Here is an 8781-nt window from a genome sequence, read left to right as displayed (position 1 = left end):
GCTGAGTTGCATCCAAAGAACACCATGCCTACTGTGAAGCATGGGGGTGGAAACATCATGCTTTGGGGCTGTTTTTCTGCAAGGGACCAGGACGACTGATCCGTGTAAAGGAAAGAATGAATGGGGCCATGTATCGTGAGATTTTGAGTGAAAACCTCCTTCCATCAGCAAGGTCATTGAAGATGAAACGTGGCTGGGTCTTTCAGCATGACAATGATCCCAAACACACCGCCCGGGCAACGAAGGAGTGGCTTCGTAAGAAGCATTTTAAGGTCCTGGAGTGGCCTAGCCAGTCTCCAGCTCTCAACCCCATAGAAAATCTTTGGAGGTTGAAAGTCCGTCTTGCCCAGCAACAGCCCCAAAACATCACTGCTCTAGAGGAGATCTGCATGGAGGAATGGGCCAAAATACCAGCAACAGTGTGTGAAAACCTTGTGAAGACTTACAGAAAACGTTTGACCTCTGTCATTGCCAACAAAGGGTATATAACAAAGTATTGAGATAAACTTTTGTTATTGACCAAATACTTATTTTCCACCATCATTTGCAAATAAATACATTAGAAATTCTACAATGTTATTTTCTGTATTTTTTTTCTCATTTTGTCTGTCATAGTTGAAGTGTACCTATGATGAAAATTACAGGCCTCTCTCATCTTTTTAAGTGGGAGAACTTGTACAATTGGTGGCTGACTAAATACTTTTTTGCCTCACTGTATATATATATATATATATATGTATATATATATATATATATATATATACACACACACACACACACACACACACACACACACACACACACACACGTTGAAGTCGGAAGTTAACATGCACCTTAGCCAAATACATTTAAACTCAACTTTTCACAATTCCTGACATTTAATCCTTGTAAACATTGCCTGTTTTAGGTCAGTTAGGATCACCACTTTATTTTAAGAAGGTGAAATGTCAGAATAATGGTCGAGGGAATGTTTTATTTCAGCTTTTCTTTCTTTCATTACATTCCCAGTGGGCAGAAGTTTACATACACTCAATTATTATTTGATAGCATTGCCTTTAAATTGTTGAACTTGGGTCAAACGTTTCGGGTAGCCTTCCACAAGCTTCCCACAATAAGTTGGGTGAATTTTGGCCCATTCCTCCTGACAGAGCTGGTGTAACTGAGTCAGGTTTGTAGGCATCCTTGCTCGCACACGCTTTTTCAGTTCTGCCCACAAATTATTCATAGGATTGAGGTCAAGCTTTAACTTCCTGACTAATGTCTTGAGATCTTGAGATGTTGCTTCAATATATCCACGTAATTTTCCTACCTCATGATGCCATCTATTTTGTGAAGTTCACCAGTCCCTCCTACAGCAAAGCACCCCCACAACATGATGCTGCCACCCCCGTGCTTCCCGGTTGGGATGGTGTTCTCCGGCTTGCAAGCATCCGCCTTTTTCCTCCAAATTTAATGATGGTCAATATGGTCAAACAGTTGTATTTTTGTTTCATCAGACCAGAGGTAATTTCTCCAAAAAGTACGATCTTTGTCCCCATGTGCAGTTGCAAACTGTAGTCTGGATTTTTTTCATGGCGGTTTTGGAGTAGTGTCTTCTTCCTTGCTTAGTGGACTTTCAGGTTATGTCGATATCGGACTCGTTTTTACCTTGGATATAGATACTTTTGTAACTATTTCCTCCAGCATCTCACAAGGTCCTTTGCTGTTGTTCTGGGATTGATTTGCCCTTTTTGCACCAAAGTATCTAGGAGACAGAACGCGTCTCCTTCCTGAGCGGTATGTCGGCTGCGTGGACCGATGGTGTTTAAACTTGCGTAGTATTGTTTGTACAGATGAACGTGATACCTTCAGGCATTTGGAAATTGCTCCCAAGGATGAACCAGACTTGTGAAGGTCTACATTTTTTTTTCTGAGGTCTTGGCAGATTTCTTTTGATTTTCCCATGATGTCAAGCAAAGAGGTCGCTGAGTTTGAAGGTAGGCCTTGAAATACATCCACAGGTACACCTCCAATTCACTCAAATGATGTCAATTAGCCTAACAGAAGCTTCTAAAGCCATGACATCTGTAAACAATTTTTGGAAAAATTACTTGTGTCATGCATGAAGTAGATGTCCTAACCAACTTGCCAAAACTATAGTTTGTTAACAAGAAATTTGTGGAGTGGTTGAAAAACAAGTTTTAATGACTCCAACCTAAGTGTACGTAAACTTCCGACTTCAACTGTATATATATAGTTACAAAAAAAATATATGGGAGATTGGAATTGATGCAGACAATTACATTGATGGAAGCTACAATCTATCTGCAATATTAAAGCTGATCAATATCAAAAGGTAATCACAGCTGCTCTTGAAAGCCTGACACAGAATGTCATCACCGATGTCATGGAAGATTTCTGTAGAGATGAGACTGTACAGTAAATGTGCTTGTGTAGCGGACGTACTGTAACATTGCTTGCTTAGCGAGAACCACTTCCTCCTAATTCGCTCAAACACAGGACCTCTGCCTTTTAACTGCCCCACTGAAGCGTAATACCAGTCGCGCCACAGGGAAAGCTAGGGAAAGCGAGCTATTCTGGGACACAAGTGGGGACACTTCAGACCGAAGAGTGAGTTTCACACATCCCCATGTGCTACATTCACCCTTCAAACTTACTCCACAGAGACCCCAGTGTTGAGCTGAGCGCAACTGCAGATTCAGGTCGCGGCACTATCTGTAACGGATGTCACGTTCCTTGCTTAGCGATTACCACTTCCTACTGATTCAGCTCACACAGAGGCTCGAACCCAGGACCCCTGTCTTGCTAGCACACTGGACTGTACTCCCGAAGTGTCTTACCAGTCCGGCCACGCAAAAAGCTAGCTATTCTGTGACAAAAGTAGGAACACTTCAGGCTGAGGTTTGAGTTTCATACATCCCCATCGGATACATTTACTTGTTTTGGAAATTCCAAAACTCATACTGTATGGAATGTCTAGGAATGTTCTGATTTAAAAAGGCAGTTTGATGGTGTTCTTAAAGCGTCAATCAGCAGTTGAGACAATAACAAAGTGGCCTCCCCACCCCTATTTTGGTAAAAACCTGAGGGATGGGGTGGGAGAAATGTAACCACTCTCAAATTCAAAGAGGAAGCTATTGTTGCAAGGATAGACCATCGATGACATTACAATTACTGATATAGCCATGTTTTGAGGCTGTTTGTTTACATTTATTTTGTTTACAAAAGTAGTAAAACAAGCTTATATTTTGGGTTCTGATGGGGTAAGACAGTTAAACTTAGCTCATGAGGCATTTATAAATGATATTCTTCAATAATCAATGGGTACATATCTTTCCCCTTTAAAGGAAAGATGTCCAGACCTGCACAGCACAGTCCTTTATGAAGAGTTATCCTCAGGGACCCTGCAGAGTGTTTAAAGACTCCTGCACCAGGGCCAGAGTGCAGTCCTGGTGCCACACAGGCAGCTCCAGCTCCATCATGCAGCGGCTGATCCGGGCCTTCTCCTCTTCCGTCTGGAGCCCTTTCTGGTGGGCCACGTACACCATGAAGGACATGTCGATGTTCACGCCTCCCCGTGGAGCAGCACAGTCAGCACTTTCTGCAAAGAAGGTCAAGTTATACTGCATGCATATTTGCCAAATTGTCTCTTCACTTGTCAAAAATATATCTGAGCATTCATACCTTCCCTGATGCCGTTTTCTCCCTCCTTTCATATCCCTTCCATATTAACCTAGTGATAAACGTTTTACCATTCGTAGCTCAGGGCTGACTAGGTGGCCAAAGTCCACCAGTCTGTCCAGGTCATCTTCCCACAGGTTGGGAGCCAACTCCTCTAGCATGGTTTCTATGGCAATCTGTGGGGATGTAGTGGCAGCATCCTCCATGTCACAGCAGCCACTGGTCTTCTGGTCACAGGACTGGAAGCTGGAGTCCAGCAAGTCCCCACCTTCAGTCTCTAGGAGTTCAAACAGGCCCCTGTGTATCATCAGGGCCACCTAGAACACAAAGGATGATGGACATAGCTGATTTATTAGCTCCATACAGAGTTTGGAAACACAATGTAGGTAAGACACTACCAATGGGGTGGTTTAGGCTTGTAAAAAGTGTTTGTTCATTACTAATGGTGATTAGTAAAGAGTGTAATAGACATGTAATAGAGAGCAGACAAATACAACCACATTTAGCTGTTAAGTGATGCTTGTCCCGTTGTCCAGATAGGTCTCGAAATGCACAGAACAGTGTTCAGTCGTTTTAGAAAGATGATATGCTCAGTTTGTAATGCTGACACATATTCAACCCACATACATATTGTGAGGAGCACCTTTAATAATTCTGCCATCCCAATAGAAACCTGCCTGCGAGGAACAGTCTAAAAACATATCGACCGGGGATGTAACTCCCCAGCTTGTTCTTTCCATTGACAAAGTTGACTCCAGTTTTAGCCCCCACACTGGCATCAATGTAGAAGAGCAGGGTGGTCGGGACACGGATATAGGGGGTTGTTCTCCGGTAGAAAGAAACAGCTAGGCCCACCACATCCAGGCACACCCCTGCTCCAATAGCAATGAGGGGCTCAGAGCGCCTGTCTATGCCAAACTTGTGGACCTCCTCCAGAATCCTGGTCACGTGCTCCGTGGACTTGTTCTCCTCTGTAGTGGGCAGTGGGAGGATCCTATAGAGAACATTTAATGGACCTGTTCGCCTCTGTAGTGGGCAATGGGAGGATCCTATAGAGAACATTTAATGGACCTGTTCTCCTCTGTAGTGGGCAGTGGGAGGATCCTATAGAGAACATTTAATGGACCTGTTCTCCTCTGTAGTGGGCAGTGGGAGGATCCTATAGAGAACATTTAATGGACCTGTTCTCCTCTGTAGTGGGCAGTGGGAGGATCCTATAGAGAACAGTTAATGGACCTGTTCTCCTCTGTAGTGGGCAGTGGGAGGATCCTATAGAGAACATTTAATGGACCTGTTCTCCTCTGTAGTGGGCAGTGGGAGGATCCTATAGAGAACATTTAATGGACCTGTTCTCCTCTGTAGTGGGCAGTGGGAGGATCCTATAGAGAACAGTTAATGGACCTGTTCTCCTCTGTAGTGGGCAGTGGGAGGATCCTATAGAGAACATTTAATGGACCTGTTCTCCTCTGTAGTGGGCAGTGGGAGGATCCTATAGAGAACATTTCTGGCATCAAAGTACCTGGTGACCTGGGAGCCATAGAGCTGATTGACTGCCTCAGCAATGACAATGAAGCCGTTGATGCGCTTGGTGTTGCTTCTGATGGCCTTGAGCTCTTCCTGGTCCTCTATATGACCACACAGCAGTGGGTCGTTCCCATCATCCAGCAGGTTGTGGCATTGGATCACTCTGTAGGTGAACACATTGGAGCTGACCACTGTCCAGGACATATTGAGATGCTCTGGATGCTGAGGAGCCAGCAGAAATGGTAAGTGATCACAACAACAGTCAGAGAGTGGCACGTCTGAATGGTAACAGAATTGCCATCAGTTACAACCCATTTATTTATAAAGCTTTACTATTTTTGCCAGGCTTGTCTATAAATACTTAACATCTCAAATCTTTAATAATGAAAACAATATTATGAAAATTACACCATCAACAAGAACAGACAAAGTGTACAGACAAAATTGAAAGTGTTAAACAGCGTTTCCAGTATCCTGGTCTACTGTTTCCAGTATCCTGGTCTACTGTACACCTACAGAACCACAAGCTGAAATGGCAGCTGCACCCAAAATAGAAAGAGATTCTGTCTTCCAGTAAATAAGTCACCGCTCTACAAAAAACACTGCTGACCCACATTTAGTCAACAGAAAATGATGCATCTCATAAGATTAAAATAGGCCCTGTTCTAAAATAACAAATATAGTTTAAATGAACACTAATCAAATGTATTAAATAATGTATTGTTTCCTAAGATTTGGAAACAGAGGTATACTGCCCTTTTTTACACTGCTGTTCAGCAAGATCATCATTTTGACATGCTTATGACTAGATGTGATAAATCCTTCAATTTGTTTCACAAGAAAAAGACAACATGTAAATGATACTCACATTTTAGCAGCTGACAATCATCCCTCCTGAGACTGTGCACCAGTCTGTCTGTTCCATGCCCAGTTCACTTGCAACAGACTGAACTCTGTTTGTTGGCTCGTACCACTATCAGACTCGTCGTGTCAGTGCAAGCCCTCATTTACTGAATGGGACACAGTTGGCTCTGTCATTTTTGTTGGGGTCACTCTTGTTGGGGTCCAGCAATACTAAGGCAATTTACATACAGTTAAAACATGCTCAATGGGTGACATGTCTGGTGAGTATGTAGGTCATGGAAGAACTGGGACACTTTCAGCTTCCAGAAATTGTGTAAAGATCCTTGTGACATGGGGCCGTGCATTGTCATGTGGAAACGTGAGGTGATGGCGGCAGATTGATGGTTCGACAATGGGCCTCAGGATCTCGTCACAGTATCTCTGTGCATTGAAAATGCCATCAATAAAATGCAATTGTGTTCGTCGCCCGTAGCTTACGCCTGCCCATACCGTATCCCCACCGCCAGAATGTGGCACTCAGTTCATAACAATGACATCAGCAAACCGCTCGCCCTGTGGTCGTAAGGCTGGTTGGACATACTGCAAAATTCTCTAAAACGACGGCTTATGGTAGAGAAATGAACATTAAATTATGTGGCAGCAGCTCTGGTGGACATTCCTGCAATCAGCATGCCAATTGCATGCGTCGTCAAAACTTGAGACATCCGTGGCATTGTGTTGTGTGACAAAACTGCATATTTTAGAGTGGCCTGTCATTGTCCCCAGCACAAGGTGCACCTGTGTAATGATCAAACCTTTTAATCAGCTTCTTGATATGCCACACCTGTCAGGTGGATAGATTATCTTGGCAAAGGAGAAACGCTCACTAACAGGGATCTAAATACATTTGTACACACAATTTGAGATAAATAAGCTTTTTACGCGCATGGAACATTCTGGGATCTTTTATTTCAGCTCATGAAACAAGGGACCAACACTTCACATGTTGCGTTTATATTTTTGTTCAGTGTCATTTGTATGGGGTATGGTGGCCATTGGGCTCAATTTACCCCAAGGTAAACATTTTTAAAACAGAGTCTGGTGCTCTCTAACGTGTGGATAGGCCACTAGGAGTAAACAAATAACGGACTGCACTCTGGTAAAAGGGTGATGACAGACACAGAAGCCCAGTCTAGGAGTTTAATGATGAAACAGAGCATACATGTGCTATTTGGTCCAAAACTGACAAATATCCCTGCAAATGGTCCGATCTCCACGAAAGCCAACCAAACTGAGAAATACGTTTAGTTTTTATACTAACAAGTGGTTGCCATGGTGAATAATTCAATAATAATTGGTAGAACACATGAAAGGAAACAAAGAGTTTACCAGAATCTCTAAATTAAAATTCTGGTAGATCAATAAAATGTCATTGTAGATCTAATTAAATTTAGAGGACACTAAATTAATATCTAAGGGGGTTTTATACAATTTTGACTACATTAGTCCACACCGCTACAAGGATGCACTTTCATGCTAGCTTTAGGACCTTATATTGTAGCTTAGAGACCCCAAATGATGTATAAAACAATCTTAAAACGATCTACTTTAGTTTAGATACTGTACAAGCATCATAAAACCTAGAACACAAATGAATTTGCCTTTGTGAATTTTTTTTTTTTAACCCAAATTACTTACCACGTACCATGTAGTTTCTTCCTTCACAGACTCCAGGAAATGATGAACTCTTCCTAAATATTTGGTGACACGATTAATTTCATGTATGGATTCTTAGAAACAAGGGGTGGCTCAACTAACATTTTGGCTCAACTTACCCCACTCTCCCCTACAGAATACAAGTCTGCAGCAGTCAAGGTAGAATGGGACCACATTTGCTTAAGCACTCTTGCAATGGAGATAAATTCCCCACTATGATACTTGGCTCGACCATTAACCAGTAAATACAAAGATGACCCTAACCAGAAAAATAGAAGATAACCCATTTTTAAAAACAAAGATTTTTCTCTCAAGATTCGGTTATTAAAAATGTTTGATAAGATTACCACATGCCCATGCAACCTAATAATATAACCTATGCGCCTATATAATATTTGCAGATCATATTCCATTCCTTTCACGTATGCATATTTATGGTAAGATACTTATTCTTAATTATAAATCAAATTGACTTTCCCTGAAACAAAACTTCACAAAGGCTAACAAAAAAATTATTTATTGTCCACAATGGGACAGAACCATCCAATCCTTGTAAAGCTGCTGGATCCTCGTGTGGATGAAGTGCAGCTTGGATCGCAGTGCTCTGTAAACGGGCAGGACAGGACACACCCCCATCTGGATCCGAGCCATAGCCAACCAGACAGCGCAAAAAGTTTTTGGCAGGATGAGTTTTGGTCAATTGTAAGTATATTTTATCACTCTGACGACCTCAGTCAGATAGGCTATCACGGTATGAGCCTATATAGATGCCACTATAGGTTACCTACTCATCTCTATGCAGTGTGCACACATCCAGGCTGGTTGATGTTGATGATGTGGTCTGAACTGAATGAAGGGAGTATATTTACAGTAGAACCTTCTCCTGCCAAACAACGTCTTCTTCCCATTGCCTGCCATCCATTAGATAGCCACATATTGACCACTGAAGTATGGCCATTACCACACTGTTAAAACAAACTCCGGTCATAACTCAAAACCTGCACATAAACACAATAA

General features: G+C 42.3%; 1 pseudogene; it reads right to left on the bottom strand.

The window, feature by feature from the left end:
* Window positions 1–2293: 2293 nt before the first annotated feature.
* Window positions 2294–5409, bottom strand: LOC115132626 (2-epi-5-epi-valiolone synthase-like; annotated as a pseudogene).
* Between the last annotated feature and the right edge of the window lie 3372 nt (window positions 5410–8781).

The sequence above is a fragment of the Oncorhynchus nerka genome, linkage group LG7 (assembly GCF_034236695.1).
Source record: "Oncorhynchus nerka isolate Pitt River linkage group LG7, Oner_Uvic_2.0, whole genome shotgun sequence".
NCBI classification, from domain to species: Eukaryota; Metazoa; Chordata; class Actinopteri; order Salmoniformes; family Salmonidae; genus Oncorhynchus; species Oncorhynchus nerka.
This window is presented reverse-complemented; position numbering and strand designations above follow the sequence as displayed.